General features: G+C 51.1%; 2 non-coding genes across 2 annotated transcripts; both read left to right on the top strand.

Moving 5' to 3' along the window:
- Positions 1 to 7,299: 7,299 nt before the first annotated feature.
- LOC123150709 (U5 spliceosomal RNA) lies at positions 7,300 to 7,419 on the top strand. Its single transcript, XR_006475313.1, has one exon. It is a non-coding gene; the product is annotated as a U5 spliceosomal RNA (small nuclear RNA).
- Positions 7,420 to 8,985: 1,566 nt separating this feature from the next.
- Positions 8,986 to 9,056, top strand: TRNAG-GCC (transfer RNA glycine (anticodon GCC)). The gene has a single exon. It is a non-coding gene; the product is annotated as a tRNA-Gly (tRNA).
- The last annotated feature ends 1,915 nt before the right edge of the window (positions 9,057 to 10,971 follow it).

The following is a 10,971-nucleotide window of genomic DNA, read 5'->3' as shown; positions in this document are numbered from 1 at the left end:
CTTGAGAGCCGCCAGCTTGTCTTCTTTGACCTCCTTGCAGTGGACTCGGACCAAAGACAGAGCCACATCAGCACCACAACAAGCAAATGACTTCTTCCACTCTTGCACTCGACCAGGGATTTCATTCAGTCGAGTCATCAAGGACTCGAGATCATTCTGGAATTCCGCTCGCGACTAGAGCTCAGTGTCAATCCGCGACATCGCCACCTTCAGACGAGCAAGATAATCCACGGCGCTGTCCAGACAAGACTCCAATCGCAGCACATTCATCACGATGTCATCCTTGACGAGAGAGTTTATGGGGTCAAGATCTATCTCGATCCGCCAAGTCTCTGCTTTGAAGTCTTGACAAGTCAGAAAAGTGGTGAGTCGGCAGTTATGTAATGAGTCGACAATCGCAAATCAGTCGGACGAGATTAAGTACCTTCAAGCTTCAGGACCAGCTTCGCAGCAAGTCTTCCCAGATAAGCCTCAAGTTCGCCCTTCTTCGCCGTGAGATCTCCAACCTTGTCAGTCAGGGCCTCCTTGTCCTTCTTCATCTTCGCAACCTCCGTGTTGGCTTCAGTAAGAGCAGTCTTCAGCTTGGCGTTCTCCTCTTCTAACGTGCTGACTGAAGCTAGCTTCTTGTCAGCAACCTCTATTTTCGTTCGTGCTTCCTTCTGTGCTGCGACAAGGTCATTGTCCTTCTGCTCCAGAGCCTGCTTCATTTTGACTAAAGAAATAACATTCTTCAGTCGACCTTGGAGTTGACAGTTTTCACTACGCACATCTGTTCGAGTGGAGCCACTCGGTTCAAAAGACTAAAAAGGAAGAACTATAAGGTGGGCAGTCGGCGATTTATTACCTCCCATAGCAGCAGCATCATCCTTGGCCTTCTTAAGGTTCTTCTTGGCCAGCTCCAGATCAAGGTTGAGGCTGATCTGTTTTTTCTCCAACTCAGCAAACCGGGCCTGAGCTCACAAGATTTCTACGGTCAGCAAACAAGACACATCAGTTGACAGAAACAAAAGTTAATCTCAGCAAAAAGTGTTCTAAGACTACTGCTGAATCAAAACATCCAATAGTAGTCTCGGGGACTACACCCAGTGGGTGCACTTGGCGTGCCCCCACTGGTCCAGTTTACCACTCAGCATGGTCTGCCCAGCATGAGTATATAAAAAAAAGAGATTCTCATACCCCAGCCGACTGCCCGCAGTCGACCGTGGTCTCGGGGACTACACCCAGTGGGTGCACTCTGCGTTTCCCCACTGGACTGGATTCCACTCGGACCAAACTATTCAACCGAGTGAAAGAACAACAAAGTGACATTCGACAAAGACCCCCGCCGAATCAAACATTCGACGGTGGTCTCGGGGACTACACCCACTAGGTGCACTTTGCGTGCCCCCACTGTTTCAGAGACACACTCGACTCGGCTTGGTCAACCCAAGTAGAAGAGCTACTCAATACCAAGTTAAAGCACCCAATGGGTGATTGGATGCAAAATACAGACTCATGATAGATGCACATAAAAGGTTCCAAAACACTCATCCAGGGATGTACGGACAATAAAGCAGCAACTACAACTACTATATCGTAGCAAGGCAAAAATCAAATTGAGAGATCACTCGGAAATCAACTGACCTTGACATTAACATGCAGAGCAGAAATGGCATTGTAGGCAGCCTGGCTGGCCTCGTGCACCACCTTCATCTACTCCATCATAAGGTTCACTTGGAGTATGGCTTCCCTGGTTGCACCCGCTGGGTCATCTGGAGTATGATGAGCAGCAAAGAGCGATGATGGTGGTATAGTCGGAGCAATCACAGGGTCTGAAGCATGGAGTTGCGCAGGCGAAGCAGGGACTTGAGCAATCAATGCTGAGGGACGGTCAGTCGACACAGGATTGGCAAAAGAAACTATGGCCCGAGTCGGATCTCCGGACCACTGGACCACCGTCTCCGGTGCTGATGTCGACTGAGGCTCCTGGCCTACAGCCGTCCTCCTGCTCGAAGCCCTGCCCCTCCTTCTTGTATTCTTCTGAGGCGCTTCTTCATCATCGTCTAGAAGTTCAATGACGTCTCACAGAGGTGCACAAAAAGCAACCATAAGGACTCAATCGACCGACAATTCAATCGACAAAACAAGCACAAGATTGCAAGATCGTACCAGCTTTAGAAGTGGGCGCATCTTCAGTCTCTTCATCATCCCGAGCCTTGTCAATGTCCATGGAGGTTCCAGAAGTTGCAGCACTGAAAAAGTCATAACCCACTCGGTCAGAGCAGAAGTATGAATCAGCAGTAAAACACAGAAAGATAGAACACTCACGCAGAAGCGACGGGAAGGTCCATCTTGATCCTAGGCAAGGTCTTCTGAGGCTTTGAAGGGGCAACCTTGGGCTGCTTGGCGACCTATTCTGACGGGTCCGGATTCGAAGTCCGAGTGCGCTTATGCACTTGCGTGCTTGGAGCCACAGCCTTGTTACGCCCGCCCATTGGATCATGAGATTGCTTGGATCAGAGCTCTGTGCGGGGTGGTGAGTCGACCTCCTCTTCTTCGTCATCGGATTCATCACTCTCTTCCTCATAATTATCATCAGGAGATTGCCAGTCCACGCTCTCCACTTCCTCCTGGGCTTGCTCCTGGGCTTGCTCTTCGTTCGGCATCGAATACATCTCATTATAAACCTGCAAGGCAAGAAGTTATACAAACATCAGTCAGATTCAAAGACGATCGCAAGACAGAATGAACTACACTCTGTAATAAGGATCAGACCTTGTCCGACTGGTTGTCGGCGTCGAATGGATCGACTCTCCTGGCCCGGCCCCCTGGGGTTGTCTTTGTTTCCGGTAATGATCTTCAGGCACAGGGCCACCATCTCATCAGGGACCTCCTCTAGGTGGACCCGAGCGGTGTCGTTGGAGCCCAAATACATCCACCTCGAATGATCACGGGCTTGGAGTGGCTAGATGCATCGACTAAGAAACACTTCCAGCAAATCCATGCCAGTTACGCCCTGACGGACCAACTGAACTACCCTCTCGACTAGCATGTTCGTCTCTACTTTCTCCGATGTGGACACGATTAGTGAAGAAGGTGGCTGGACTCGACCTAGGGTAAAGGGAAGAAGACCGGTCGACTGACCGGGGGTCGGAATGTCCTCGCAGTAGAACCAGGTCGACTGCCAGCCCCTAACCGACTTAAGAAGTGTCATAGGGGGAAACATGCTCCTCTTCCTCATATAAATCCTGAAACCCCCGCACATCTGAATCATGTGCGTCCTCTCGTCAGTTGGATTTGCCTTCTTCACGGTTTGGGACCGAGCTGTGAAAATATGTTTGAAGAGGCCTCAGTGCGGTCTACAGCGCAAGAAGTTTCCGCACATAGAAACGAATGCAGCAAGGTATGTGATGGTGTTGGGAGAGAAATGGTAAAGCTAAGCACCAAAAAAGTTCAGAAAACCCCAGAAGAAAGGATGCAGGAAAAGGGAGAAACCACGGTCGGCGTGGGTGGCGAGGAGGACGCACTCACCCGCCCGCGGTTGTGGCTCTATCTCGTCCCCCGGCAACCTCCAAGTACCATCGGCGATCAAGCCCGTGGCGACCAGATCTTCCAGATCCTCTTGCCGAAGCATGGATCGGATCCAATCCCCCTGGATCCAACCAGGCGGCAATCCAGACCTCGACAACGATCCCTGACTCGTTTTCTTGCCATTCACCGTCGTCGTCGCTTTCTTCGCGCGCTCCAGTGCCGCCGTCTTGTCCTTCACCATTGTGGCGGACTGCGCACGGGCGGAGCGGCGGCGTTGATGGCGAAAGAGGACACAGTGGAGAAGCAAAAGAAGGAGAAGGGGAATGGGAGCGCACTGTGCAAATGCATCGGCCTCGACGCCTTTTATGGGCCTACTTCCGAGTGGCTGACGCGTGGGCCCGAGCGATCCTGTCAAATCCCACAACAGTCGTGCACCGGATACGTGGTGAAAAAGGTGGCACCGAAATCAAGGCGCCCATGTCTATCCGTCTCGTTTACTGTGGTGTGCTCCGCCTTGCGTGCTTCCCCAAATTTTTGATTCCCATGAGATCCGGGAACCGCAGTAACCAATCGCGCCAAAGATTTTGCACCATATCAACACTCGAAGATTACCAGCATAAGTTCACTCAACAACCTCTGAGTCGATCAAGGTGACTGAAATGAAGTCAAAGTTTCAGCATGAACCTTGAGCTCAACAAGAATGCCTACGAGGCATAAGAGTCGAGTCAAGGTCAACTTCAAAACTCTTTTCACTCGGACCTCAATCCAATCGGGGGCTAATGACGATGCCATGGACCTAGTGTAGGGTCATAGGTCTGACCTATACGCCCTACCCAAGGTCACTACCCTAGAGTCAAGGGCATTCAAAGTATAGCAAGAAGTACCGACTGAAGCCATCGAGTGCAATCCACTCGACCAGTCACCTCACCCGGATATCCCAATTTCACTCGACCTGGATGGAGTCATTCGACTATACATGAAACCACTCGGAGTACAGAAGACCTAGAGTAACTCAGGATGGCAACGATCAGGCGTTCACTCCGTAGTCTTAAAGATCATTAATGGCACTTTATAGCTGGCATTACCAGTAATGCCCTACCTTAATGTACATTGAACCCCTGTAAGGGAGGACGGCTGGGGTTCTGGCGCACTCTATATAAGCCACCCCTCCTTTGAGACAAGGGTTCGCACCCATTGTAACACACACCCAAATTCCAGTCGACCGCCTCAGGGCACCGAGATGTAGGGCTTTTACCTCCTCCGAGAGGGCCCTGAACTCGTAAACTCAGGTGTACAATCTCGTCGTAGCTAGGGCCTTATCTCCTCATACGTACCCCCTACTCTTACTGTCAGACTTAGAACCATGACAGGGGTGACACTCAAAGAGAGCCCCCAAGGCTAAAGAGGCTGCCTCGGGGCAGCGAGGCGGGGCCCTCCATAGAGAGCTTCGGAGTAGGGGGCTCGACCACCAACCCCCTGAAGGAGAAAAGGCGGCCGAGGGCTTGGACCTTCTCTCCACGGTGAGTTTTATATGCGGCCTCCCTATATCTTGACTTCTTGCATTTTCCTGATGCTAGTCGTGCTTTTTGTAGGGCTGCCAGGGGCCCGAGGCCTAGCGAGGTGCCTCCAGCCCTCGAGCTCGTAGGAGGCATTGATGCCACCGGTCCCGCAAGGGACCCTCTTCTTCCAGAGCCCACCCGGTGATGCCGGAGGACAGGTGGGTACCACAAGAGTCGCCGCCTGCGACGACCGGTCAGGGGGCGAATGGTGCTGCAGAGCCCGCCTCACGAGGTGCAGCCCCCACAGCGGGGGCCGGGGAGATCATTCCTCCCGAGGGAAATGCTCGCGAGGGCCTGGGCCATGCTCAAGGAGGGGGCCCAGCGAGGCCTGAAGGGGGGGGGGTTCCGTGGCGCCGCCCTCGATGGGTGCAGGCCCGCGCCACGAGGGTGGCACCGATGCTTGCCCTATCATGGTCGATGACGATGTGGAGGAGGAGATTGTGGAGACGCCCGAGGTGAAAACCCGGGCCGCCGGCGCCTCTTCTGCCGGTGCGACTGATGGCGTCCCCGTCCGCCGCCGGCACCGGGCACTAGCACGCCGACGGGGGGTCAGGCTGGCGCCGATCCCGATCTTAACGCTCCCTTCAATGTGGGGAGCTTTCTCGATGAAGTTATGGACAAGGATGCTTGGACCGTCCGAATCCATGGCCGCCGAGGTGCCTTACGGCTGGAGGGCACCGCAGCGGAGATCTTGAAGCAAGCCATTGACGCCATGCAAGCCAAGTTCGACCGTGGTGTCGAGGCCATCAACTTGGAGCGTCGACGCCTTGAGCTTCTGGGCGCCAAGTTCCTCCAGGTGTCTGCGGAGTGCAGTGAAAGGGAGCACGTGGCGGCACTCCAACGCCAAGAGATGCTGGAGGAGGTTCAGGTGAAGCTCATGACGGGAAAGAGCCGTGAGGACGAGGTCCGCCTGAAGGTGGTTGAGTATGAGTGGAGCATGGCGGACCAAGCTCGTGACCATAAGGAGAAAGAGGAGAAGTTGTTCCGCCGGAAGGCGGAGCTGGACGCCTTTGAGAAAGAAATCCAGGCCAGGGAGACCGAGCTCCAGGCGTCCGAGAAGAGCGACCTGGAGCGGGCCGCGGAGGCGAGCGGCAAGGCGAGGAACCTCGAGCTGGAGCAGGAGTGCCTCACGAAGCTTGGTGAGGGTCTTCGCGCCACCGAAGCCCGTCACGTTGGGGTGGCCGAGGAAACATCAGAAAGCAACTCCTGGAGCAGCTGATGGAGCCAAGAGCACTCGGCCACGTCATTAGCCACGACGCGAAACTCTGCCTCGACGCTGAAGCGGGAGACCGTGGGCTGCCGCTTCGATGACCAAGAGACCAACAAGGGCCCAAGGTAGACGAAGTAGCCTGATGTGGAGCATCGAGTGTCGGGGCAGACAACCCAGTTGGCATCCGAGTAGGACACGAGGTCGGTGGAGGCGGAGGCCGTCAGGGTGAGTCCCAGAGACATGGTGTCGTGTATATAAAGGAGAAATAAGCTTGCATCTTGAGCACTAAGCTTTTGCACAAGAAATATGTGTTTTCCAGTGGTGGAATTCCCATCATCATGGACGAGCCATGAGGTGGCGAAGGGGTGCGAGGATGATGATGAGAACGGGGATTGGATGGTCTATCTACTTCTTCATGGCCCTCGACGAGTCAAGACTCAAGAGGGGGCATCCGTGTGCATGTGCATGTACTCCTAGTAGTAGTACACTGCATGCATACATATACATGCACTGTGTGAGCGACGTGACCAAGAGGAGGTAGGTCTCTGTGTGCGTCTCTCCACAGGTCCATTTCTGCCACCACACGTGACACGATGTGATGTGAGCTGCCTCCCTCTTTCCCGCCTTGACCAGCAAAGTGTACAAAGATATTTTTTTATTTTTAAAAAATACCGAGATATGAATAACAGCAGGCAATTGGCCTCCATGGGATGGGTATTCGTAGTAATCCACGTGTGTGCGCCACGTGAACATACTCCCATCGGTGGCCACCAACGTGCTGGCCGGGAGAAGCAAGAAAAAACAAAGAAATCTCGAGTCTCTCTGTTGTTGAATCAGGCCCAGGCCCAGGCCCATTCAGTATTGAGTCTGGCAATTGCGGAGGCAACGACTCCAACTGCAGGAGCGCTCTTTTTAGTCTGTGTACCAGTGCTCTTTTTAGTCCCACATCGGTAGTCGTAGGAGAATGGGTGGCCAGCGACACTATAAGAGAGCAGCCAGGGCAGACCGTGAAAGACACGCAGCTGCGTGGTGAGCACAAAGCGAACTATTCTTTCGCCTTTTACTAAAGAACACCGTGTGCACGCCATAATAAGCAGCATACCATAATTTTTAAAGGGTCCATCCTCTTTCGGGGAGGGTCCCACAAATCAAATTCAATTTTTTTTGACTTTCATTGGAATGATTTGTTTGTTCTTGCAAGTTAGTCACACATAATCTCGCAGCTTACTTGCAATAATGTGGACTGTTGATGATTAACACGGAATTTGTTTGTATCTAATGTTGGTTCAATCCCTTATTTCATTTTCGTTGATTTGTAATACTCCCTCGGTCCCAATAAGTGACTTGACTTTGTACTAACATCCCTCAGTCTCAAAATAAGTGATTGTACTAACATCCCAAGTCGAGTCACTTATTTTGAAACGGAGGGAGTATATTATGGATCGACGACAGCTGGTTTATTTTGTTTCTTATGTGTGTTGTGCTTTCACATAATCTTCTTTTCTTTTCTATTTACCTTTTTTAGAGTATTATTTTGACTAACAAACAACTTTCTCGATGATGTCCTCAACAATTTAGGTAAAAGCACATAGAGGAATGAACTTGTGCAGTATGATGCGGGAAATTCAAGACAGACGATTTTGCTCTGCTCACTGTTCTCTTATTTTCCATTCTGTTCCAGTTGAATTGTACTCTCTTTCCTTCTGTGCGCTCAGTCTACCTTTCTCTGAAATTGAACAACACACCAAGTTGGCAATAGGCAGTTTTTGCTCACCATACATCCAAATGACAACACCCAGAAAAGAAAAGCACGTCAGTCGATTGACTTTGCTGCTCCAGTATACTACTTAGTTCAATGTCAGCTGTCTGAAACGTCTTATAAAAGTGAACGGAGGGAACTCATGTGTTTGTGTTGGAAATCAAAGACTAAGAACAAAATTGAACAGAGGTAGAAGACACTGGTTTTTGCCTGCCCAAACTCCAGCAGCTTTTCTTCTTTTTTTTCTCATTGAATTTATTCAGAACGAACAGGGCTCGTGGCCTCCTGACTTTGTGCCACTACGATCCACAATGCTCTTGCCATCCCACGAACGAATCTGTAGGGCGCTGGACTCGGTCTAAACCGTTAAACACTCAAGCTAATCTATCTGACCTGCTAACTGTCGAAACTGACAGAGAAGACAGAGTGCTACTGAAAATTGCTGCCATGGCAGCAAGACTAACCGAACTAATTGAAACTTCTCAAACTACTAAACTTGCAAGGTTTATTCTAACAGTATGAACTGCAAAAAGTCTTATATTTTGGTACGGGTGTGGTAGCTTTGTAAGACTTGAGACCACAGAGAACTTGCTTGATCTGAAACGCAGCTAGATAGTAAATCACAGAGTTTGTACTGGCATTAGCTGGATTCGGATATCTGAAAGTCCAAGCTTCATTCTGCTAATGTGGGGACTAACCCGAAACCGTCAAAGGCTTTGAGTTGTCAACTTGTCATGAGATCTCACTTGTCATCAACCCATTTGTATTTGATTGGCCTAACTATGCTGCATGTGTCAGTTCTTACATGGTCTACCTATACTAATAAATTAATTACTCCCTCTGTAACTAATTCCCTCCATTCCAAAATAGATGACCCAACTTTGTACTAAAGTTAGTACGGTCCAAGGCTGAAATTGTCATTACCTCCAAAGATTTCCCACATCAGAGCACCAGTGGTCTAGTGGTAGAATAGTACCCTGCCACGGTACAGACCCGGGTTCGATTCCCGGCTGGTGCAATTTTTTTCTTTTTCTTTTTCTTAGTTAATGTCTTCTTTCTGTATGTCACATGAATTCTGCTTTCTTTTGCACTTCATCACACATGCAACGTGTGCTATGTATGCGGAAATGAAGCTCAATCCAGCAAGTGATATAGAAGCACCTTCCATCAATGGAGTCAACAGGGGATGATGGCGAGATCACGGTGCGCTTGGTCCAGCAGGTGGTCGTCGTCCCGGTAGCTCTCCGGCCGGTGCCACTCCCTGCCTCTCGCCGCGACGTGGATCACCTTCCTCCGCTCCTCGATCCTCTCCCGCCCGTACCGCTCCGCCAGCCAGTCCTCGTACTCGAACTGCAATGCAACCAGGTTGAGAAATGAAGTTTACAGCACCAGTACGCATGGACAACATCAGCCGGCGGTTAAGTAGTGTACTACTACTACATACTGTGCACGCTCCCAGGTCGTGGGTCAACCTCTTGGGGCGCCCGTGGGCCTCCATGTCCGAGTAGAACGCCGCCACGTCCAGCATTATCTCCTGCCGAAGCCAACATACTGTGTACCCTCTCGTTTAGGGTTTTCGGCTCTGGCGACGATCTCATCGCCGTCGAGAGATCTCATCGGCACATCTACCGCTGGTTGCACCCCTCGCTTAGATCATCCTGTTTGGTCGCAGGGGGGGAGTCGGATCAGTTCTCTGGCGCACTTGCACCGTCCAAGTTCGGAACCCTAGATGGCAAACCGGGCGGAATCCTCGTCAGCGGGTTGGACAGGGAAGAATCTCGAAGAGATGCTGCAGCACCTGGATCTTCAGGATGATGAACTCGATGATGTGATTGTGGGGGAGGAAGAGGTGAAGAAGTTTGAAGCGGATGCTCGGTGGCTGGTGATTGGAAAGGTGAACACGACTCGCCCCTTCACTTCATCGGTGATGTTTGAGTGCATGAAGTCAATCTGGGCACTTGCACAAGTTCTGACGTACAGGGAAGCGGCAGAAAACTTGTTCATTTTCCAGATGTTCTGCTTTGGGGACTGGAAGAAGGTTGTGATGTGCATGGAGGTCCATGGCTTTTCAGGGGGATGGGGATGCTGATTGAGGATTATGATGGAAAGAAGGAACCAACGTCCGTTGATTTTGATGGATTATACGTGTGGGCTCAAATTCACAATATAATAGAATTCTATCGCAAGGCAGAGGTAGTTGATCAATTAACCCGTCGCATCAGGCGGGTGAGAGAAATTCAGGTTGCTCCTAGGCTGTTTTATGAGGGTGATTATGTTAGGGTGCGGGCTAGGGTTCTTGTAAGCAAAACCCTAACACAAGGTTACACCTCTGAATGTTGTGGGAAAGGGAAGACTGCTGCTCCCGGTGAAGTATGAGAAGATCCCTTACTTTTGTAAGAAATCTGAATCTAGCCTTGATAGACAGTTCGGCTGCTGTTGAAGGGATGGAGAGGAACAAAGCAATTGTCACTGTTGCTACGGCTGCCGTGGCAACCCCGCCACCACCTCCAACATATGTCGCAATATAATAGAATTCTATCGCAAGGCAGAGGTAGTTGATCAATTAACCCGCCGCATCGGGCGGGTGAAAGAAATTCAGCTTGCTCCTAGGATGTTTTATGAGGGTGATTATGTTAGGGTGCGGGCTAGGGTTCTTGTAAGCAAACCTCTAACACGGGTTACACCTCTGAATGTTGTGGGAGAGGGAAGACTGCTGCTCCCGGTAAAGTATGAGAAGATCCCTTACTTTTGCAAGGTATGTGGGTTCATGGGCCATAACCACGAGGAGTGTGGCGATGGTGTTTGGGAGGAGAAACACAAGCAGTGGGGTGGTTGGATGCTGGCACAAAGAAGGGAAATTGCACCAGAGCAGCACGGCAGCTGGGCTACTCACGGAGGTTGTTCGGGGGGAAGAGATAGAGGTAGGGCAGGCC

The sequence above is a fragment of the Triticum aestivum genome, chromosome 1B, assembly GCF_018294505.1.
Source record: "Triticum aestivum cultivar Chinese Spring chromosome 1B, IWGSC CS RefSeq v2.1, whole genome shotgun sequence".
NCBI classification, from domain to species: domain Eukaryota; kingdom Viridiplantae; phylum Streptophyta; class Magnoliopsida; order Poales; family Poaceae; genus Triticum; species Triticum aestivum.
This window is presented reverse-complemented; position numbering and strand designations above follow the sequence as displayed.